General features: G+C 53.8%; 1 long non-coding RNA gene across 1 annotated transcript; it reads right to left on the minus strand.

Moving 5' to 3' along the window:
* Positions 1 to 466: 466 nt before the first annotated feature.
* On the minus strand, positions 467 to 12,598 carry LOC144929475 (uncharacterized). Its single transcript, XR_013634706.1, has 3 exons — positions 12,495 to 12,598; positions 2,934 to 3,032; positions 467 to 624 (listed from the first exon to the last, which is right to left on the minus strand). It is a non-coding gene; the product is annotated as an uncharacterized LOC144929475 (long non-coding RNA).
* Between the last annotated feature and the right edge of the window lie 11,278 nt (positions 12,599 to 23,876).

Raw genomic sequence — 23,876 nt, forward strand, 5'->3', positions numbered from 1 at the left:
CCCAGCAAGGCAGGAGGAGGGAGGGAGGCAAGCTGAAGTGGGAGGGGTCAATGTGAAAGGATCCCCTCCTCCCCCGCCTCCTCAGCTGGCTGCTCCTTTCCCATCCCCACAACAGGAGCACTGGCTGGGTTCTCAGTCCCACTCCAGCAGCCAGCAGGCCAGGAGATGCTTGAGCCAGCCCTGCCCTAGACAGAAGCTGTCTCCCTATTTGGGGAGGGGGGCAGCGGAGAATGGGCAATCCCTGTGATCACACACAGGCAGTAGGGCCCTGGGCCCAGCCAGGGCTGGCGTTCAGCGGCTGGAAGTTCATTCACTCCGGCCTCCCAGCACGGGAGGGCTCACAGCTGCTCTTCACCCCATGGGGCAGAGCCCAGGTCCTGCTGCAGCAGCCATCCCTGTGCCCAGATTAGTGTCTGGCAACTCGAGAGTCTCTCACCGTTTCCTGATCACTGTCGATCCCAGCCAGGGAGGCACCCGGGGCAGAGCAGCGGCTTCGGCTGTCGGTCCAGCTCCCTTCCGTCTCTGAGAAATAGTAGCATTTCCCTCGGTATCCTTTCCAGCCGTCCGGGCACGAGGGGCTCGCAGGGGGGCACAGATCAGCTGATGAAAGCTGAGAGGTCAGCGCTGAGAATGAGACAGTCACATGGAGGGTAAGAATTGCAACGAGAATTGGGCATTTGACTGGTACAAAAATTGGTCAACTGACCAGTCAAATCTGTCAAAGAGTGGTCAGATATTTTAAAATACCAATTTATCAGAATTGGTTACCTCCCGCCAGGAAGAAAAAAGAGCAAGACGTCATTGTCTCCAGTAGGTTTAGCTTTCGATAGATATGGATCTACCTAATTTTTTAAAAAATGTACTTCACTGAGTTATTTTAGCTCAGAAAAAAAAGGCAAAACAATGAAACCAAGTTCTGGAAAACACCAGTGAGGCTCCAAGACGCAATCCGAAAGGCAGGCTGCCTCCTACCCCCAGGGCTCTCGCTGGAGCATTTGACTGCTGCCAAACAGGCAGTCAATTGACCGGCTTGCCAAGCCCATTGGGACCCCCAGCTGGGGCTGGTCCACTGCAATCAGATGCAGGGGGACGGAGACGTTTGTCACTGTAAATTTGCCTGGCAAGAAGGATTCCAGGGACACTCCCAGCCTGCGAGGGACTGACACAGCTCAGAGCATTTCACCCCAGGCACAAGATCAACAGCTGGACGTTCAACCTAGCAACAAACAGCAGGTGAACAACTGAGAAGAACGTGGGAACTTTCACTCAGGGACATGAAAGCCACAAGGGGGCGCCAGAAACCACAGCCATGGGAAGTGACCTGTTGCACTGTGGGCCAGGAATGATGGAACTTAATTCACCTCCTACCTGCAGACTTTTCTCTCCCCAAACACAGCAGCAAGAAAGGCACTTTCTGGAAGCCCTCACGGCTGTGTAACCCTTTCAGAGCCATGAAAGAGCAGCAGTGGGGTCACCCATAAGTGACACCAAAGAGGATTTGAAAGGCCTGTCTAGTTGAGAGGAGTTGGACTCAAACCCCTCCAGATGTTTTCGAGCACGTCACTTTTGTTTGCACCACAGTAACTCGGTAGCTGGTTTTCAAGCCTTCCCATGTGGCTGGCGCTCAGCGAGGAACAGACACTCTAAGTTGGGAAGAGTTAGGAAACGTGGCAGCGGTGATCAGAAAGCGAGCATGTGTTCACCTCACTCACAAGGCATGTCTGACCCTGTAGATTTCACTGTCCAGTGCACGGTAGCCCACACCCCTGCCCTACTGAACTGAGCAGAGAAGTCAGTGACTAACAGTTGATGGCACAGGCTGTCTCCACCATCCATCTCCAGCTCAGATGCCACATGTTCTGCAGAGCTCCCTGCACCTGCAGGTGTGTAACCAACCTTAAGCTCACAGATTCCCACCTTACACAGCGAGAACCAATGCTGCCCATTGCAACAGCCTGCCATTACAGCAGGGAGCTGGGATTCAGGGCGCATCTGTATCCGAGCAATCTGCACCAGTATAATCACAGTGACGCAGTGACATCAGGGCAAACACCTCCTGGAGATGCGCTGGAGCAGTGCGGCTCGCTCTGGTAACTTCCTGCAGCAAACTGCACCAAGGCAAGCTCCTTTGTGCACCAGTGCAGTGCGTCTGCTTTAGCGGTTTGCACCAATTCAACTACACGGACGTCATGACATCGGCACAGAGGATTCCTAATGCAGACGGACCTGGATTCAATCCCCTCTGCCAGCTGCTAAACCCTCCTGGGGCCCAGTGATCGGATCCCAGGACAATAGAGAAATCCCACCCCCGACATTCCCCAGCACGCCCTGCCCCTGACAACGGGGGGATACAACAGGGTTCATGTTCACCGGAAACAGACGCCCTCTGCATGAGCACACGCTGTCTGTGCAGCCCGGGGGAGTGAATGGTGCTAAGGGACACTTCATGGCCAAGCTCAGCGATTGGGGGGTTTCCACACTGCGCTGGTGGAGGGGTCTTGACTTAATTCTATGGCTCATTTCAATAACACGGCAGCACCTGCCGCCCGGCCACAGGCGTGACCTGAAGATCCAGGAAGGCCAAGCTGGTAACCTCAGAGTAACACAGGGAAGGCAAAGGGCTCAGGGTTGCACTGCATCCTGTCCCACTGGACACCCTGGTCAGGGACTGCTTCATGGCGCGTGGCAAAGGTGACTTGGGTCCAAAGTGCTCAGAGATGGGCTGGGGGGGCTAATGTCAGTCAGATCGTCCTGACACAGAGAGTGCCCAGGTGCAGGGGTCTGGGAGGAAGATCCCCCAGGAATCCTCTGCCCCAGGGGCAGAAGCCGGACAGGCCGGGAGGAGAGAGTGAGTGTGGCAGGTCACGGGGGAATGGGATGGGCGGAGATCATAGATGGAGGGGAAGGGAGCGGGGCGGAAGCTGGGAACTCACCTGCCAGAGCAATGATGGCAGCAATCAACGCAGACCATACAACTATCACTGCAACCACAACTCTACAGGTTGGACTTTTCTTGCAGTTCCAAGGAGGGTCTGAAACAGAAAGACCCGTCAGGCAGGGCTGGGAGGACACGTCTCACTGACAGCACCGGGGCTGGAGCTGCCCTGCAACATGCACCGTTCTTGTCTAGTTTTTGTAAAGCTCTCCAACACCACTTTCTACAAACCATTACCCTCTGATCCCACTGAGGGTTTCCAAAAGTTAGTGCCTGTCTCACCCACCGCAACCTGCAAGGTCTCGTGCCAGCAAAGGGAAGCTGCTCCCAGATCTGGAGCTGCATTCGCATGTCCTGAGGGCTGTCCTGCACCATGGTCACTACGGGCAGGTAGGTCATCAACCTCCATCTCTGTCCCAGCTGCAGGATGGCCTCTGGTTCCTGCTCCCTCAGGCACCTGGAGATACTGAAAAAGGGGTGGGGTTGGCAGAACAGGAGAACACCCCATGAGGTTAAGAAATGGCAGTGAGAGCCTTTTCCCTCCCTGGGAGATTATGGTGTCCCTCTGTGGGGACTCCCTTCCTGGCAGATGCTAGTGAGCTATTGAAAGAGCTCAGCCTGTTTAGATTATAAAAAAGATTGGGTGGTGACATCATTGAAGTGTTGAAGTGACTTCATGGAGAGAAAATATTGGGTATTAAAGGGCTCATTAATCTATCAGAGAAAAGCATAACAAGACCCAGTGGCTGGAAACTCAAAAGAGACCAATTCGTATTAGAAAGAGGGCACACATATTCAACAGTGAGGACGAATCACCAAAGGAAGAAACTAGAAAGGGAAGTGGTGGGAATTCCCCACCTCTTGATGTCTTCTAATGAAGACTAGATGCCTTTCTGGAACGTGTGTAGTCAAAAATTAGCTCCTATGCTCTACAGAAAGCATGTGATATGCAGGGGGTCAGATGACACGCTCTAATGGTCTCTTCTGTCCATAAAGTCTGCTAATTGATGAAAAATGAGCCTAGCATGGGGAGAAGCCTCTGATGTTTTACTGTGTTCGGCTTGAGCCCACAATGAACGCTCATTGAGAGGGGTGATCTAGGGGAAGCAGCTCAAACATCCAATGTGGCTGGACAGGGGCAGGACATCAGCACTGCAGGGGAGGGGTGGGTGTGGCAGTGACATCACAAGGGCCTTTGGCAGGACCTCAGCCTATTGGACAAAGGTGGTAGGGAGGCGATGACCTCACAGAGAGATCTTGACATCAGCCAGGCAGGACAGGGGTGCAGGACAGGGGCCACCTCGGAGATCCCTGTGGCTTTGCTTCAGCACGTCTCCTTCTCGAGGTCTCTCCTAGAGGACTGAGAGAGCATTCACTTTCACATTCGTGAGCGCAAGGAGGACCCTCTTCGGAGTTTTCTCCTTTTCTTTTAGTGGTTTTGCTCGAAAACAGACGTCCCTGTATAGAAGGTAAGAGCCTCGGAGAGGTTTGGAACCTGTTCAGTCTGATCCATCAGGTGTCGGCTGATTTTTAGGAATGGAAAACACTAGATTGCGGGGGCAGCATTTTATTTCCGACCTAAGACTTTGTCCCTTAGAATTACTGGGGACATTGGGGTTTCTCCTTTTTGTTTTCCCTTTTCCTGTCTCTCCCTCCTTTCTCGTCTTCTCTTGCATCTTTGTCCTTTTCCCCTGCTTTCCTTTCACCACCAGGACCTGTCTGTGCGTGTGGAGTTGGGGACGGAGGGAGGGAGGGGGGGTTGCACTCCAACTCTCATTGCGGGAGGCCCTCCCAAAGACATGTGGCTGGAATAGTGCTCTAAGAGTGACTCCCTCCGGTGGTGACCCGGGACATCTGGTGAGAACTCTCAGCTTTCTGCTTCTCAGAGTCTCAATGCTGATTGGGGGAGTTTGGGGCTATTGTGAGGGAGGAGGCTCAGGTCCTTGTGACCCTCTTTTAAGACCAAGGAAATAGGGCGTAACCAAACATGTATTTGATTGCACTTGCCGCTTTTCTCCATTCATTGTCTTGGAGTAATTCACGATTCTCTCTCTAATGGGCTAGTTCTTCTAAAATACTTACTAAAGAATTAGGTTTTAATAAAGCCAAATGCAACCCCATACCTCCAGTAACAAAGGAGTCAGGCGGCACCCTACAGAATTGGGGACAATCCGCTGGAAAGCAGTGACCCTGAAAAGGATTTTGGGGTCATAGTGGACAAGCTGTTCAACATGAGCTGTCAATGTGAAACTGTGTTAAAAAAGGTTAAAGCCATTCTTGGCTGGATAGAGTAGTGAGGATGGAAAGGGAAGTGAAAGAGCATTGGTGAGACTGATGTTGGAATGTTGAATCCAGTTCTTGTGTCCACATTTTGAATATTATGTTAAAACAATTGGAGAGGGTGCAGAAAAGATTCATAACTGAGTGATGGGGATGATGCCCTATTATGAGACATTGAAAAAGCTCAATCTGCTTAGTATATACAAGAGAAGAATGAGAAGTGAGTTGCTTGACTTCATGGAGAGAAAATGTTGAGTATAAAAGGGCTCTTTTATGTCTCAGAGAAAGGCATGACAAAACCCCATGGATGGAAGCAGAAATCAGAAAAAGGATAATGACAATAAGACCCAGATTTGTAAGAGGGTGGTGTTAGGGGGCTTATTCCTTCACCCACTTACTTCCCTGGTCCTTCTCACATGAACAGAGAGCAACAATACCCGAAGTCCAAAGGTGCAAACAATTTGATGTTTATTGGGGTGAACTTCCAGCAAGCATGATTCCAGTTTCCTTCCTTAGTATCCTCCTTCCCAGCTCTGACACCACAGAGCCTTACACCTATGTCCCTGTTCCGATTCCTGCCCTTAGCCAAGCATGATTCCAACTTCCTTACTCCCATTCCCTGTTCCCATTTCCCCCTTTAGCAAAACATGATTCCAATTTTCTTACCCCCATTCCCTGTTCCCATCTCCCCCTTTAGCAAAACATGATTCCAATTTTCTTACCCCCATTCCCTGTTCCCATCTCACACACCCACATGCCCACCCCCACCCACCCCCCATTGACTACAGATTATATAGTAAAACTTGAGTTCTGCTTAGCTATACCTTAACCAATCATTTTCCTGAAATTTAACTAACCAATCCTAACATATTGTAACATGATTATGTAACCAATTATATCCCACCACCTCAATTAGTTTACACCTAGCAAAATTAATTATACAGCAGACAGGAACAATCACAGAACCAGACAGAGATTATACAGACAAACAACAGCAAAGTGGGAACTATAATGACAAAACAATACAGAAGTGAGGATTTCACATCCCAGCTATTGATAAGTGAGTTCTTGCCAGACAGGATGCTATCAAACTAAGTTTCCTTTCACATTTTCTAGGCACTTCCCTTTCTCTGGAGGTGATAGGAATACAATCCTGTCCTGATACTGCCTAACAGCCCAATAGCACCTTATTTCAATGTGACTAGTTTGGAATGTGAGGATGTGACCGTTCGCTTCCCAGTTTATGGCTGCCTCTGCTGCTTAGCCAAAGGCCTTAGCCTAAGAACAGGGCCTCAGACTGTCACAGTAAGAGAAGGCCCTTACACCAGCAGACAGTGATTTTGATTCTTTCTTTTATACCTCTATCACTAGCCAAGTGATAAGAATACACCTAAATTCTTAGAGTATAGGCCTTTGCAGACAGGCCTGAATATCTATATCCTAACAGGTGGTTTGTCATTGGCACAAAGTACCAAGAGAAATGATGGCTTCTCCATCTCTTGATCTCTTCGAATAAAGACTAGATGCCTTTCTGGAAAATGTTTGAGTAAAAGAAAAGCCCAGCTCTTCTGACATACAGGAGGCCTTAGGATACGCAGGGGATCAGATTAAATGCTCGAATGGTTCCTTCTGGCCATAAAGTCAACTAACTTGTGAAAACCTAATTGCGGCCTGGGGAAGAACTTCTGTGTTCTACTATGTAGTCGGTGTCACCCCACAAGGAAGTGACATTGAGTGGGGTGATCCAGGGGAAGCGGCTGAAACATCCAATGTAGCTGGACAGGGGCAGGACATCAGCACTGCAGGGGAGTGGTGGGTGTGGCAGTGACATCACAAGAGCCTTTGGCAGGACCTCAGCCTATTGGACAAAGGTGGTGGGGAGGCGATGACCTCACAGAGAGAACTTGACATCAGCCAGGCAGGACAGGGGTGCAGGACAGGGGCAAGCTCGGAGATCCCTGTGGCTTTGCTTCAGCACGTCTCCTTCTCGAGGTCTCTCCTGGAGGACTGAGAGAGCATTCACTTGCACGTACGTGAGCGCAAGGAGGACCCTCTTTGGAGTTTTCTCCTTTTCTTTTAGTGGATTTGCTCGAAAACAGACGTCCCTGTATAGAAGGTAAGAGCCTCGGAGAGGTTTGGAACCTGTTCAGTCTGATCCATCAGGTGCTGGCTGATTTTTAGGAAAGGAAAACATTAGATTGTGGGGGCAGTATTTTATTTCCGACCTAGGATTTTGTCCCTTAGAATTACTGGGGACATTGGGGTTTCTCCTTTTTGTTTTCCCTTTTCCTCTGTCCCTCCTACCTTTCTCTTCTTGCTTCCTTTGTCCTTTTCCTCTGCTCTCCTCCCACCACCAGGAGCTCTGTGTGTGGAGCGGGGTCCGGGGGGGTTGTGGGAGGCCCTCACAGAGAGGTGAGACTGGACTAGTGCTCCGAGAGTGATCCCCTCGGTGGTGACCGGGGCCATTCTTTGGGCTATTTAATGAGAACCCTTAGCCTCCCACCCCTCAAAGTCTCAACCTTGATTGGCTGAGGAGGGGGCTATTGACAGGGAGGAAACTCTGGTCTTTGTTGTTCTCTTTTATGACCAAGCAAATAAGTCACAATCAGTTATACGTTTGACCAATGTGGATGCTGCTCTCCATTCATTGTCTCGGAGCAGTTCATGATCCTCTCGAACATTCCAGTTCTTCTGAAATAATTGCTGAATAATTACTATGAACAATTGTTGGTCTGTAGCTCATTTGAGAGCAATTCTGCTACTGACTGGCTGCATCAGCTAAGACAAGTCCCTGCTCCTTTCTCAGCCTTCGTTTCTCCTTCTGTCAAGAATGAATAACAATCCTCTCCCACTTACCTCACCATGGGTGGATGCTGGGGATCCACTGAACAGTGTCACTCGGAGCAGTGCAGACTGGGGGGTGTCCTATCACACTGAGCCATATCAGATTATAACCTAATATTCAATTTGATTTGTATTTTATTGTTTTGGAATTGTGAAAAGCAGCAACTACTTAGCTCAGAGTGAAGCATCTCATCCAATTTTCTAGAGCATAGTGTCTCCCCTTTGTGTATGATGAGACAGTTGAATGCACTGTGACGGACAGGAGATGCTCTTGTTTTGCAAATAGATATTTTTGCAAAGAATTTTCATCCTACTTGTTATGATTTCAAGAAACAAAGTGGTTTCCTTTGAATGGATTTTCTGACAGAAAAAGGTTTCCATGAAAATGTTCACCCCTTATTTCCTGGGCCTTATCCCTGCCTCTGGGGGGTTGTTGTCTGTTAGTTAGAACAGGAATCAGGACAGTTGTCTTCTCTTTCTGGCTCCGTCACCGCTTCGCTGTGTGACACCTTGGGTAGGTCCAATGGGAACAGGGTCAATTCTCTAACTCCAGGCAGCAGGAAGCCTGGGTGAGATAAGGGATGTTAAGGCCATCTGCGAAGGAGAAAGGGATGTTTCCAGGTGTTGAATGTCAAGAACTCTAAACTTTGCTAAAATGGATAGTCTCGAGAAACAAGAACTAGTTGGGGCCAAACTTTAACCATTGTCTTTTATAAAGCCCATTCAGGAATGTGAGTCCCAGAGAGCCATAGAGAGGGGGAGCAACTTGCCCAAAGTCCCACAGATCAAGAGGCAGCAATGGAAGCAGGAGTGACACTCTCTCTCAAAGGCAGGGGGACCAGACATTAGGGCCTGGTTGCAATTGCCAGCTGTGGGAGGGAGTGTGCGGCAGTGGTCAGTGAAGGGGTCCATCCATGGCTCTGACACTCGGTGTGACCCTGTGGTCGCAGCTGAGGCCCGTTTGCCGTCAGTAGGGTTGGGGTCCCATGGCTACAGCCCAGTGGGTTTGGGAGGCTCCAGGAAGGTGAGTAAAGTGCTGGGATGTCAGGATCCCGGAGGCGCTGTCACCTCCGCCCTAGGGCCGTGTTCTGCACCCCCTGCTGCTGGCTGAGTTTCTCCGTCCCTTGGCAATCAGACAGACTCTTGTTTTCACAGCCAGTCGATCGCCCTCGTGTCATCACCCTGCCTGCTGGCTGGGCAGGGTAACTCCTGAGGTCACCACCCTCTCCAGCCTGCCTTGGGCTTGGAGAGTGAGGAGGAGGGTGAGGGACGTCTGCTGACCCTGAACATCCGCCATCCATTGTACCATCACTGAGAGCACGTGAGTGGCATTCGGGTTCCTCGGTGTGTTCCCCTCTCTGTCTGGGGGAGAGACTATCTCCAAAGGGGGATTTCATTTGCAAACAGCCCCCAAGAGCCCCTCACTCTTAGGCCAGGCAGGGGCTTCTCCAGAGCCGTCTCCAGTGTGTTTGGAAAGGTTCCAGCAATGGGGCTTCCCAGCCCTTCCCCTCCCAGCCCTTCCCTCCCAACCCTTCCCCAGGCTGAGAGTCTCTGAGGTGAACCAGACCCTGTGAGCTGCTGAGCCTGGAAATCAATGGGGAATGAGGAGGGCTCTGTGCTTCCTGTGCCGAGGGCCTTTGTGACTTTGATGTGAGGAATGATTTCCCAGGAGAAGTCCGGACTCCTGGCTTCTGTTCCTTCTCTAGCCTGGGTGGGAGAGTGGCCTGGGACGACAGGAGGGGACTGCTTCTCCAGAGTAACCGATGGTCTTTGGGACTGACCTCATTGCTGGAAAAGGATGAGACTTCCTGGCTATTGCAGCAGCAGGGATTACGAGGGGGAACGTTGGGAGCGGATCATGCAATGAACTCCTGCCCGTGTGTGTAGATGGCACTCCCTGCACTCCTGTGCGGGCAGAGGGGGCGGCTGTGGCTGGAGCAGGGAGGAGGAGGGACGGAAAAGGCCCAGGAGTGAAAGGCTGCCTTGAGCCCAGTCTCACCCCTGCTCCCCGCTCGGTTCCAGGATGGCCAGGCTCCTGCGGATGTTGCGGAGGAAGGCTCTGCAGGTGGCCCCAGAGCCTGAGGGAAGCAGCTGCCGTCTTCCCAAGGGGCAGAGCAACCCCTGCATCCCTGCTGGCGGGGAAGCAGGTCCCATCCAGGCCAGACGGCGGAAGTGCCCGGCCTTCTGGAAAAGGACCCCGGCTCCCGGCGCAGGCGCCGAGCTGGGAGAGGCCCCGACTAGGCCCCAATGGAGCTGGCCCAGGCTGCGGTTTTGCAGACAGGACCCAGCCCAGGAGGGGCGCCGGGCAGGGTGGCTCTGGGGCTTGTTGTGTGGGCAGCAGCGGCCCCAGGAGCCCAGACCTCGTTCCCATCAGGAGGCATCGCCCTGCCCGGTCTCTGAGGACCTTCCAGCCCCTGCAGGCCAGGAGGGGGAAGGTCCCTGTCCCAGCACGGGCAGCTCAGCATGGGACAGTGGCAGCACCTGGGCATCTGGCAGCAGCCAGGCCGATGGAGGCCACTGCTTTGTTCCAGGTGAGGAGCCGGGCTGGGCTCCGGGAGGGCTGAGGACGGGATGTGAACACCCTGGGCCCAGATGCTCTCCCAGGGATACGGGGGGCGGGTCTCAGCCCAGGTGTCTGGCCTGAGCCCCGCGAACCCCACGGACAGCAGCAGCCATCACACAGCTGCCCCTTCCGCACGGGGACCTGGGGGTGGGGGCATGAAGAGCTGCTGCCACTTTGGTCCTTGCTGCTCCAGGGCCGGGGGAATCGGCACCTCCCCTGGAGTCCTGGCCAGTGGAGGGGGGTTTCTTCTCTGGGCTTCTGCAGCTGTTGGGGGCTGAAGGCATCCCTGAGAGGGAGGTTTGGGGCCCCATCTGCCCTGGGTACCTGAGGTGGGAAGGGGGGTCTTGAATCCTGCTCTGCCCACCACGCCCCTGTCCTTCCCTCCCTGGTGCAGGGACCCCCCTGGATTCGGAGCAGGAGGAAGGGGTGGACGTGGCCAAAGATGAAGCTGCTCTCAAGGTCATCCGAGAGCAGCTCCAGTGCAGAGATAAGGTACAAATGTTCCCCACTGGGCTGGAACCAAGATTGCCCTGCCCCTTCCCAGCATCCCCACCCCCTGCCGAGGGTCTTGTGCCTCCTGATCCACCACCCCCAATGGGACCCTTTTACATCCATGATGTGGGACCCCCAAGATGGGGGTGTCCCACAACAGCCAAAGTCATCTCCCCCCACAGGCACTGTCCCAGTTCCTGATCCTGCTTGTGTAGGAGTGGTGGGGGATTTGGACAATAGGCGGGTCCCCACAATCCCCCATTGAGGCCTGAGCCCTGGAGCTGGTGTGGGTGGGGCAGGAAGGTCCCTCATTAACAGGTTGTCTCTCGCTATACCCCACTCCCGGTGGGTACAGGATGAGGGGCAGCAGCTCCTGTTCCTTCAGGCCATCTACCCCGCATGTCTGGCTGCACGGGAGAGAGGGGAGGACACGCTGGAGCCGCGCTGCTGCAAGGCGGCTGTGGTGAAGAGGATCGTGGTGAGTGAGACACGCCATACGGCAGCTGGAGGGAGGGGGAGAATTGTGGGGCTGGGGGGCAGCTGAGAGTGGGGGACAAGGAATCTCATGGTCCCAGCTCAGTCGTCGGGATGGGGCTGAATGGGGGCAGTTTTGACAGGGAGGAGGAGAGAAGGGGATTGGGAGTGAGCTGGGCAGGAATCCGAGAAGGGGGACAAGTCGGATGGGCAGGAAGGAATTGGAGGAGCGGGAGGTGGTGGGGGATCCTGCTGGCCATGTGGGGCACTGGCTGTGTCATCTCCTCACTGGGAGGCGTCAGTCGGGCCTGAATCTCACACGCTCCTTTGTCTCTTTCACGTCTCACAGGAGCTCATCGAGGAGCTTCCCGATGACTCGTCACCCAGCGCCGTCCTCGCCCACTCCCTGGCTGCAGTGGGCTACCTCTGGTACTGAGACAGCCCCACCCCCCCACCCTGCCGGCTCCCCTCACCCCAGTGCTGCTCAGGCCCAAGGCTGGGAGTCACCGTCACTGTCCCTCCCAAGTCACCTCCCAAGAGTGGCGCCTCTGGCAGAGATGGTGGGGTGGGGAGGGTCACTCTCTCCTGGCGGGGCTCTTCTTTTCACTCCCATAACATGACAGGGGCCTTGGGAAGGGGCTCACTCCCGGGCTCCGATACAGGAGGGGCAGCAGGCTCCAGGGAACAGCAGCTATTCCTGTCCTGCCACTGTCTGTCTGGGACACCTTGGCCTTGTCATTCCCTAGCGAAGTGCCTCGGTTTCCATTCTCGCCAGCCTGTGCCTCTATCCCTGTGGCTTGGTGTCTGTGTTGGCGACAGTCCCACCCAGTACTGCACAGTCTAATACAGCTCCTCTCTCTTGCCAGCACCATGAAACCTGCCCTGGAGCCAGCCCTAGAGACCCACCTCTTGCGAGCTGCCCTTCACTCCGTCTTCACCCTGGGCACGGAGAAGGACTCCACCGCCATCCAGGTACCTCCTCCTCCATCCTCCTCCTCTTCCAGAGTAGTCCTTGGTCCCTACTCCCTTGATTCGCTGGAGCTCCAGATTTAAGGGTGGGGTAGTGGAGATGGAACAAGCTGCAGGCTTGGATCCTTCCCTCCAGCAGGGAAGAGATTACCCCTCCCTGGGGGATTTTTCTTTCTTTCTTTCTTTCTTTCTTTCTTTCTTTCTTTCTTTCTTTCTTTCTTTCTTTCTTTCTTTCTTTCTTTCCTAAGCCGTGTTTGGCCCAGAAGCCCAGGTTCCATCCATAGCAACTTGGCTGTTTCCTACTCTTCTGCCTACAAGGCCCTCTGCAGAGACCTGCTAAGCTCATGGATTAAAGGTCCAGGGGTCATCAATTCTTGCAAATTGCCTGCAGTGGGATGTGAAGGAGAGAGGCCAGGAGATGTGTTTGGGAGTCTCCCCAGTGCTTCCCAGAGACCCCTCTTCCCATCCTGTGGCAGGTGTAGGCCCAGGTTCCCTAACTCTGACCCATGCTTTGCAGACTCTGCAGAAAGTCATCGCAGAGGTCCTGGATGCCATGCTGGGGAACCTGCTGGCAGAGTCCCCAGACACAGACAGGCTCCACTTCATCTTGGAGGTGAGCCCCATTTCACCGTAACTCTTTGGGGGACTGGTAAGGAGAGACTGGAAGATCCATTTTCTACTCTGTCCTCCTAGCTGGGTCCCCAGTGGGCCGTCCTTGGTTGGTGGGTCAGTGCAATGTAGTGTCAGGTCCTTCCTTCTTGAGGAACAGAGGAAGGAGCTGGGACTCCAAGCCAGAGCTCTGCCTGGTTCTGCTGAGCACTAAGCACAGGGCTCCTGGCTGTCTTGGGGAGAGAGAGTCTGAAAATCCACCCTTCCCCCTCCCCTCCAACACACAGAGCCCATGAGATTAGGGAGCTACTTCTCAGAGAAGAGGCACATGCTCCTTCCTAGAGAAACAGGAGGGCCCCAGGGAATCAGCCCTTCCCTCTGATCTGCTCTGAAATTCCTGGGGGGATTGTGCTCTCAGTCACTCCCTACTTCCCCCCAAGGATTTGCATAGCAGGGAAGGGCCGAGGGTTCAGTCTTCTTTCTGGTGAACTGTTCAGGAATCAGGAATTCTGGGAGGATGGGACCAGCCCCTAGATTGTCCCAATCTAGAGAGATGCGGAGAAGTTGTGACCTGAAGGGTACAAGCTGCATCCTGGGGGAAAGAATCCCCTTCTAAAGCTCTGCCATCAAGGACTCAGCTATTTCCCCCTGCGCAGAATGTCTCAGGCCCCTGGGGCTGGAGGCGTGGGGGGCTCATTTGTAAAGCAGGAGCAGCTGGCCACTGAGTCTGACCTGCCTCCTTTCCCCACAGCATGTCAACCTCTGGGTCGTGTCCAGGGTGTCGCAGGAGCGAGCCAGGGCCATCAGGAGCAGCACAGCCCTGCTGAGATACACAGTCACTCTCCCTGAGTTTGACGTAAGTGAGCTCCGAGCCCAGCTTGCTGGCTCCAGGCGGAGGCGGGCTGGCTCCAGCGGGCTGCAGGATCTGCTGCTGCTGCCGGGGCTGTGGCTTAGGAGGGTTCTTCATGGGGAGGCAGAGTCAGAGCAGGACTGAGCTAGCTTGAGTCAAGTTCTTCTTGTCCTGGTTCAGTGTTGACCCTGGGCCTTTAAGGGGACCATGCTCCAGCCCCTGCTTGGCATCCCGGGCTCCCTTGGCAGCAGAGCAAATGAAGGTTCGATCTCAAGCTCCTCTCCCCCAGCATCTCCTGTAGAGGGGCTAAGGGGAAGGAGCCCTCTGGCCCAGGGCAGACAGGGAGCTGAGAGGAAAATGCTGATGGAGTCCCCTCTGCTCTCCCTTCCATTAGATCTCAGCCGAGTTCCCTCAGATGGGTCGCCATGTGGCCCAGCTGGCTCTATTTGTCAGCGATCCAGACAAGGACATCAGCCGGCAGGCCAGGGAGGGGACTTACCGGCTCTACCAACTGCTGCTCCAACAGAAGGGTAAGGAACCCAGCTGGGACACGGAACCCAATAGGGGACTGAGAGTGACCATATGTTGATAATGGGACCCTAGACCATTTCTCTCAGACTGACCCCAGCCGGAGGACAAGTCTCTCTCTGCCTCTGTTCTTCTCCACTCCACTGTGGAGCCACCAATGGGATTGGAAGGACACAGAAACTGCAACCAGAATGAGGAGAAAAGTCGCTCTCTCTCTCTCTCTCTCTTCCAGGTCTGACCATACATGACGTGGAGGATCTCTGGTGCTATGACTGGCACCAGGACAGAAGGCTCTTAGGCTACAAGAATACAGCCAGAGTAGGGGAGGTAAGGGCACTGTGCCAGGGCATGACACAGCTCAGGGAGTGTAGCTGGCTGGGTTCCCTGCAGTGGAGGCCTCCTGAAGACAGGAAAAGAGCCTGCTCCTTATTTCCAGCTCACAGTTCCTCATCCAGCAACCAGTGGGACACGCTGGTGCCAAAGGTCCCACACTCGGACTGGGCCAGGAGTCTCCTTGTTCTTGTCAGGCTGCAGGTTGGATTCCCCTTGAAGAAACCAAGGAGCTGCAGAGGCCATTCCCAGCGAGGAGAGAAATCACTAAGCTGCGGGGAAGAGACCTTTGGTCTGTCAGCTCCAACCCCCTCCTCCCCTCAACAACACACGCACACTTCTCTAGCCGCTGAGGTGCAGGAGATCTCTCTGCTGGAAGCAAGACAGAGTCCCCTGTCGTCTCTGTGCCCTGAACAGCAGAGTGGGCCTGCTCACACACATTAGAGATCCATTTCCAGCCCATCCTGGCCCCTGCCATAAATTGCCTTCCCGAAAGAGCCACTGGAGGCTTTGGTCCCTCAGCATCTGCGACCTTTTAATAAAGGGGCTTCCCTGAACCCTGGGACCCTGAAATTTGGATATTAGGAAAAACTTTTTCACTAAGAGGGTGGTGAAACACTGGAATGCGTTACCTAGGGAGGTGGTAGAATCTCCTTCCTTAGAGGTTTTTAAGGTCAGGCTTGACAAAGCCCTGGCTGGGATGATTTAACTGGGAATTGGTCCTGCTTTGAGCAGGGGGTTGGACTAGATGACCTTCTGGGGTCCCTTCCAACCCTGATATTCTATGATTCTATGATTCGATTCTATGATTCTATGAAAGCCTCCTGGGGAATGAACTGCCTTGGCCACAGCAGCTCTCTTCCCCGCCCTTTGGGGCACTAGACGCCATTGTACCACCAGGACTTGGAGGCTGGCTCTGGGCAATCTACTCGAGCCTCATGTCCTCTTGGTTTTAGGTCTTTGAAAAATTCTTCTCCGTCGGGCAGAGAAGATCCTTCGTACAGACAGCATTGCTGGCCATCCACGACCCCCTGCTGCGTGTCAGCCAGGCTGGGCTGGTGCTGGTCTACTCCCTCCTGGGGGAAGCCCAGCAACTGATGGGGGACACGGTAAGCAGCTGCAATCGACTCAGAAGCTTGGGGTGGGACCCAGGGCCTCATTCCTCATTGAGTTATGAGGAGAGGCTGAGGGAGCTGGGATTGTTTAGCCTGCAGAAGAGAAGAATGAGGGGGGATTTGATAGCTGCTTTCAACTACCTGAAAGGGGGTTCCAAAGAGGATGGCTCTAGACTGTTCTCAATGGTAGCAGATGACAGAACGAGGAGTAATGGTCTCAAGTTGCAGTGGGGGAGGTTTAGATTGGATATTAGGAAAAACTTTTTCACTAAGAGGGTGGTGAAACACTGGAATGCGTTACCTAGGGAGGTGGTAGAATCTCCTTCCTTAGAGGTTTTTAAGGTCAGGCTTGACAAAGCCCTGGCTGGGATGATTTAACTGGGAATTGGTCCTGCTTTGAGCAGGGGGTTGGACTAGATGACCTTCTGGGGTCCCTTCCAACCCTGATATTCTATGATTCTATGATTCTATGATTCCCATCCTCTCGCCATTTGCTGGCCTGGTAGCAAGGAGCCTAGTGGGGACTTCTGGCCTTCATGGACTTCTGTTCTTAGGATGTGGTGCTCTGCTATCACTCCTGGGAAGGACAGGAGAGTCCCCTAAGTGCCCTCTGGGAACCTTTCCTGCCCCACAGAGCTGCACCCATTTCCCCATGGCCTAGTGTCCATGTCACCCCAGCCACCATCGAGAGTTGCTCCCATCCCTGGCATCCTGGGAGGCCAAGGACTGACTGGTGATGGTGACTGACTGAGGCACATGGGCGTGGAAAGCTGGTCTTGCTGCTGGTAGGGCCTGACCCGCTCTCGAGAGATTGGGAGGATTCAGTCGTCAGGGGCTGCTGACCTGCCCCATTCACCAGGGCTGCCATCCTGTGGTTTCAGGTTTTGTCACTGGGGTGTCTTGGGGAAAGGTCTCAAGCTCTCCCCATTCCACTTCACTGCTGCCAGAATCCCTCCCACCCCCCGCCACCCTTCTAGAGCCCCCTCCCTGCCCTACCTGGGTGGGGATGGAGGTAGGGGTGGAAGAGAGGGTCCTCCGAACTTGAGCGGTGTCCCCAGGTGGGTTGGAGGTGGAACAGCTGTCAGGGGCACTGATGGGGAAGTGGCAGGAGCTCACCCTACAAGGAGGGGGTTTGGCACTGAAGGTCACTAGAGAGGACAGCAAGCCTCCATCCTGGGGGTCAGGAGGGTGAATCTACCACTCAGACATGAGCAGCTGCTGCGTGGAAATGATGGTGCTGGTTCCAGGTGCCCTTCATCCTCCCTGATTCCTGGGGAGTGTCTCAGTCTCTGACATGTTCTCGTTCCCCTGCAGCATGAGGATGTCACAGCCAAGGTCATGGGCCAGCTTCACATGATTCGGCACTTGCACCAGATGCCCGAGGCGCTGCAAGGGCTGTGGCTCATCTGATGCTCTTCAAGGTTCCCCTCCCTGTTCAGCAAGTCCCGCTCCCTGCTGCAGGTACTGCTGTGTCTCACTATAAATGGGGGACTAGTGGAAGCAGAAATGGAGGCCCCTGGCACTCACAGGAACTCTCTCCCCTCTCTGTGGAGCTGTGTCCTTCCCACGGCCCCCCAGATACCTTCATCTGGGGCAGGAGCTCTTTCCCTCACACCCATATCCCTCCCCTCTTTCCTTGATCTCACCCCCATCCCATTTCCCATGCTCCCAGGCAGAGATCTTCCTGCCCCATATGGCGCAGAAGGACCTTTGCGTCAGGGCTACAGACTGTCTGCCCAACTGAAGCTCAGGAAGCTCCACCTTTGAGGAGGTGAGGATGGGACAGAGGCTCCGGGCTAGCTTCATCTCCTGCCCTTTATTCTTCCTTTGGCCCTTCTCTGGGCTCTCAGAGTCTGACATGAAGAGGAGCCTCCTCCCCCCGTGTCTTCTAGGTCCTGGGGTGTGTGACAGCCTCCCAGATGGGTGCAAGCAGTAGTAGTTCTCAAAGAGGCCTAGAGGGAAGAGCCCACTCCCTCTTGGAGGTAAGAGCCATTGACTTCTTTGGGCAAAATGGGTTTCTTGGGGGAGAAATGGGATCCCTGCTCCATAGCCTGGGTGGGAGCTTCCCCCATCCCTGGGACAGAGACATCTTCATCAGTGTGCCACCCTTTTTTGTTCCAAGCAGGAGGCTCCCCAGAGAACTCCTCCTCAAACCTGTTCTCCTGGGAGCGTTTCTGGGAGGAGGCTCCCGTCCCTCAGTCTCCAACTCCATCATGCAGTCTCTTTCACCTAACATCTCCGCTCTCCAGCTCCACTTGCCGCAGCAGGACAAACGGACCTTCAGCTCGTAGGGAACAGACTCTGACCTCCTTCTGATCAGCAATGGGGTTTCACCATCCCCTCAGCAAACCTGTCAGCCGGGCTGGACCGGATTTAAAGGAGGAGGGTATCTAACAGGGTGGCTTGGCCTATGGCTGCCTAGCCTGGGGCTAGGCCAAATTGATGACCAAGTGAGCCCCACCTGAGGGGAAACAAGGGAAAACAGCAGCAAAAGTCCAGAAGCAGAGCGAGCTGTTCAGGAGATGGCCTTGGGCCAAACCCTGGAGTCCAGGGTAGGACTGGCTTCTCTCACTGTCCCTAAGGAAGGGGACATAGAAGACCATAGAAACCCAAGAAGGGCAGGCCGAACCGAAATCAGGCTGAGGAAGAACTCCCCACGAGGGTGGAAGGCCTTGTTTCTGTTCAAGACATTTTGGGACTTTGTTTGCAAAGAGCACGACCCAGGAAGGAGTGGAGTAAAGGACAGTCACCTGGTTGGAGGGCTGAGTTCCCAGCCAACAAACTGCAAGAGTGAGTATGAGCGGGGTTGCTAGCCCAGCGAGAAAGCAATGACACAAGGCCTGGCCAGCATCTAGCAGTGAGTGAACTCTGGTACACACCCAAAGTGGCCGTGTTTAGAGCCCTGGGTAGGCTCTTCTGTGGGAATTTCCCATGGGTCAGTGGGGCCGGAATCTCTCCTGCTCCTTTGGTTTCTTGTGCTTCCCACAAGATGTCTGGTGAACTGCCCTTGGACTCTGGGCCCAGCACCGCTCAGAAATTATTCGCTACCTTCAGAGAGACAGGGCACAGCTCAGCCTGTTGGGTAGGCTGGAGAATCACACTTCACTCGAACACACAACACTGAGGTGGTTTGGGAAGTATAGTAACAAAGAAGAGATTTAAGTGATACTAAGCAAGAGAAAGAGACAAATTTCAAAGAGAGAAACAAAACACAACACACTTTGTAGTGACTAAAACTGAATCTTAACAAGTCACACTCTTTGCCTTAGCAGTTTCCAGACTAACATCTCAGCTTTCCTAACAGACCTTCTTTGATGTCCCTGTAGGGTAGAAAACTTCTCTGTCGAATCCGCTGATTTGATTGCTTCGTCTTCTGGTTTCAGACCCTCTGTTATCCTTCTGGGGTGCCTGGACCCTGATTGTAACATCTCTCTGGCCCAGCCTCTTAAAAAGATGTGTGCTGCAGCCAGCCCAGCGCAGGGAGCAGTGGGGACAGATGATCTCCTCCTGTCAGACCAAGCAACAGGGGTCCCATTGAGGCTTAGATGGAAGATCCCAGGCATCTCCTGGAGGTAAGAACCGTCCACTCTTCTGGGCACTTGGGGCTGTTGCAACAAAGAGGGGGCTCCTGTTCCATAGCCTATTTGTCCTCATGACTGTGTTTTTTTCTTCTCAGAGGATGCGCCCGGGACCCTGGAGACTGTTTCGTGCAGGAGGTTTGAGCAGGGAGAGATCACTCACTGTCCTGACCCCTGGGTCATTAACCCGGGTCTGCAGGGTTCCTGGGAGCAGCCACCCTCCAGCACGCCACCTGGAAGCCTACGAAAAACTGCTTACCTAGGACTGACGAAGTCCAGACCCAGTTTGAAGCTCCTATTGGCAGAGTCCCAGAGCAGCTAATCGGCCCCCGGGACCTCCTTAAACCAGCAGCAGGAACAAGAAGCTGTCTGAACAGCCGAGAACCTCCCCGGCTCTGGACCGTGTGTTGGCTGTTCCTGCTCCCACTCCCCAGGCTTGATTTCCTGGTATCTGGACTCAGGGTGACTCACCTGACTTGAGGTTCTGAACACAATTTGGTCTTTTGCTTCTGCTCTTCCAGTGTCCTGACCCAGCTGACTCTCGACTCCTGTCTTGTGAGTGTGGACTCTGCCTCTGACCACTAGGTCTGGCTGCCCATGACCCGGCCATGACAATGACTTTTCTACAATTCCTCCAATGCCCTTTTCTGCTCTCCAGCTCTGCTCTCCCAGCAAGACACACCGATGCCTTGGCTCCCAGAGTCCTGCTTACCTGCTAGTCAAGGGCTCATGGGGAGTGTTTGTCTTGCCCCCTCCCCCACCACAGCTGCTTGTCCTCGGGGACTCTCCCTAGCGCAGAGGAGAATCCGTCCTGGCAGCAATTCAGGAAGTCACAGAAGGATGGTCTGCTCAGCTCTCTCTGCAATGCCACTGCCCGAGACCATTACGAGTGGGTGCCCAGTGACTGTGCCGGCAGCTCCTTGAGAGACTCCTGGGGGCAGGGTAGTCGTGTTTCACGATGACCGCGGGAAGCCATGCGAAGAGTGCGGCATTGAGGAGACTCTCCTGCTGTCCCAAAGGGTTTCTGTTCTCCTGCACGGTCAGACCATGGGGCCAGGTTGCAGAATGGGGAAGAGCTGTTTGGTGACGAGTCCGAGGATTCACCATACAGGTGGCAGCAGCTGCAGATCCTGAAGTCCCTGTGGTCGGGTTACCATGCGTCCGGAGTTTCCCGGACATGTCCGGCTTTTTGTGTTTTAAATTGCCCTCAGGGAGGAATTGGTAAAACTCTCCAAAGGGCCGGGATTTCCCTCCCAATGCAGCACTCTGGGGGCGGAGGGGGAGCTGCGCGCTCTGTGGGGGAGCACGGCACTGTGTCTGGCTCCGCACCCCAGACACACTGCTCTGAGCAGCAGGGTACGGGGGCCGGGGGGGCTGGAGAAGGGGCATGGGGTCCCAAGGGACAGTCAGGAGACAGGGAGCAGGAGGGGTTGGATGGATGAGGGGTTCTGGGGGGAGCCTGTCAGGGGGTGGGCATATGAAAAGGGTGTCGGGGGAGTCAAGGGACAGGGAGCGGGAGGGGTTGGACGGGGCAGAGGTTCGGGGGGGAGTCAGGGTCAGGGAGCAGGGGGATTGGATGGGTTGGGGGTTCTGCGGGGGCAGTAAGGGGACAGGGAGTGGTTGGATGGGTGTGGGAGAGCCAGGGGTCTGTCAGGGGGTGGGAGTGCGGATAGGGGGAAGGGCACTCAGGGGACAGGTAGGGGCTGGAGTTCTAGGGGGGCAGTTAGGGTGGAGGGGTCTAAGGAGGGGGCAGTTGGAGACAGGGAGAAGGAAGGCTTAGATAGAGGGCAGGGTCCTGGGAGGGGGCGATCAGGGGACAAGGAGCAGGGGGGGTTGGATGGGTTGGCGGTTCTGTGGGGGGCAGTCAGGGGGCAGGAAGTGGGAGGGAGTAGATAGGTGGCAGGGCTACCACTCCCCCCCCACCCTCAGAGTGTCCTCTTTTTTGAAAGTTCAAATATGGTAACCCTACCCTATGGGCCCAGCCTCCACTCCTGAGAGTTCAGGCGAACATCCCCCTGTTCTCAGGGAGTCTTTGGCTTTGGCGGCTGGGCCTGCCTGCCGAGACAGAGGACTCAGTGTTTCCATTAGGCTGCTCAGTTGCCAATGCAGCCACCCAAAGACATGAAGAATGGAAGCGAAAGAGCAAAGCTGGACCCTCCGCTGATCTCCTGCAATCAAGTGAGCCCAGCCTGGGAGAGATAGAGAAAGCTCCAAGGTGGCTGGTGGCTGCAGGGAGCCAGGGGAGGAGAAATAAATAGTTCATGATGAATCCTACGGGCTTTGTCTTGTGTGGTGAAGGGTTTCAAATGGGTCTAGTTACTATCACATTCAACTTTACAATCACTGTGTCTGATTGAAGGGCAGGTCTAGAAAGGGCAGAGGTCACTCAAGGAGCTTCAAGTCTCAGATTCTGTCCCTACTGCCTGCTTTGACCAGCTGATCTCAACCCAACAGCTCCCTCAGGTGGTCGCAGTGGTGAGCTCTTTCCCTCTTTTTCTGGTTTTACCGCCGGCATGGGGACAGGATACATGTGGCCAAGGCAATGGAGAGGCATGGGGGTCACTTGCAGAGGCATGCAGAGAACTTGCAGAGTTGCCTGTTCATGCAGTTCCTATGGGGGAAGCACGGTAGGGTACCGTGCACTCCGGGGCACGATTTCCAATTTTGGTGGTGGCAGGGAGGATAATTTCACCCTGATTCCAGGGGCTACTTAGGCACGTGAAAACTCTACTGTTTTGACAGATAACTTAGCAATGAGCTGACAGGAACTCTTGCCAGACTGCTTTCCGGGGAAGACAGCTATAAGAATGGATCCAGGAAATGGTTCTGTAGCTCTAAACTGTTTGGACACTTTCAGGGAACATTCCCGATGCAAGACTGAGATCCCCAAAGTTATCCTGGGTAACCCTGAGAGACTTATGGAAAACTAGCAGATACCACATCTCTGCTGTCACTTTGCACTGACAAACTCGGACTGTCCGAACCTGTTCATGTATTTTACCTGCTTTAACCTCTCAAGAACTTTCACATATAAAAGAAAGAAAATTAAATAAACGACATACTTACACCGATATAGGGCTGTAGCGTAAACCCGACCTCAGAGTTGTCCCATTGAAATGGAATTATTCACAGCAGTAATTAAAGTTAAACATGAACGTAAGTGTTTCCAGGCCCAAGATTAAGGCCACAGGTTATGAGAGGTGCAGATGCAAGAAGAGAAGAGCTGTGCAAAAACTGAAATGCCACTTGGAACCTGGCCCAAACAATGCATCATGAAAAATAAACTCATCTTTTTATACAGTAACAGAGCTGGTTCAAAAAGGTTTTACACTGACAATGCAACCTTTGAACTAAAAATGCCACTTTGGATTACATTGATCATTTGAAAAAAGTTACCTCTTTAAAAAAAACATTTTGGATTTCTCTGCCCACTTGAGAGAGAATGTGGAGTTTTTCCCACCAAAATGAAACAAAAATTTGATCATTAAAAACATTTCCAAATAAGTTTGGAAGAATATGGGGGGGGAGTGGTTTCTTCTTCAATTTTCATGACCCTCTCCACCCTCCCTATTTTTGACCAGTTCTAATTGTGAATAAATGTCTGTCTGTACATGAATGATAAATATGTCTGCTACTGAAACATTTACAAACAATGGCTCTCATCAGGAGCACTGAGGTCACATTACACAGAGAAACACCCAGGCCTGCAGGGTTCACATTCTCCAGGACATAAACCGCCCCAAGACGGGAATGTCACACACAACACAGCTCGACTGGCCCGTGTTGGTTAGGTGCATGTTTTGCTGTTGCTGGCAAATTGTGCTTTTCTGAGGGTGGGGGGGAGTTATATTTGAAAGGAGTTCTTCATCCTCTCCCACTCTCATCCAGGGGTGCCAGAACAGGGGAGACCAGGGCCTACCACTTTTTACTGGCCATAAGTGTGAGCGACTGGATGATGGGGGAGAGAAGGGAGTGGGGAGGGCAGTGTTTTGGGGGCAAGGGGCGGCATGAAGTGGGAGCTCAGGGAGAAAGGCGGTGTGAGGGAGGGCCTCAAGGAAAAGGGCAGTTTGAGGGGGCAGGACCTCGAGGAGAAAGGGTGGCACAGGGGGTGGGCCACAGTTTTTGTGCCAGCAGCCCCCCACCACCACTTTTAGGAAGCTTTTGCCCATCCTGCCCTCATCCCAAATTAATTTGTTGCAGTAAGAAAACTTTGAGCAACAAGGGGACTTAGAGACCCACCATATAACCGCCAAAATCCTCACCCGCCCCTCGAGCTGGGCAACAGAATTTTTTGGTCACTGGCAATTCC

This window comes from Lepidochelys kempii, chromosome 14 (assembly GCF_965140285.1).
Source record: "Lepidochelys kempii isolate rLepKem1 chromosome 14, rLepKem1.hap1, whole genome shotgun sequence".
NCBI classification, from domain to species: Eukaryota; Metazoa; Chordata; order Testudines; family Cheloniidae; genus Lepidochelys; species Lepidochelys kempii.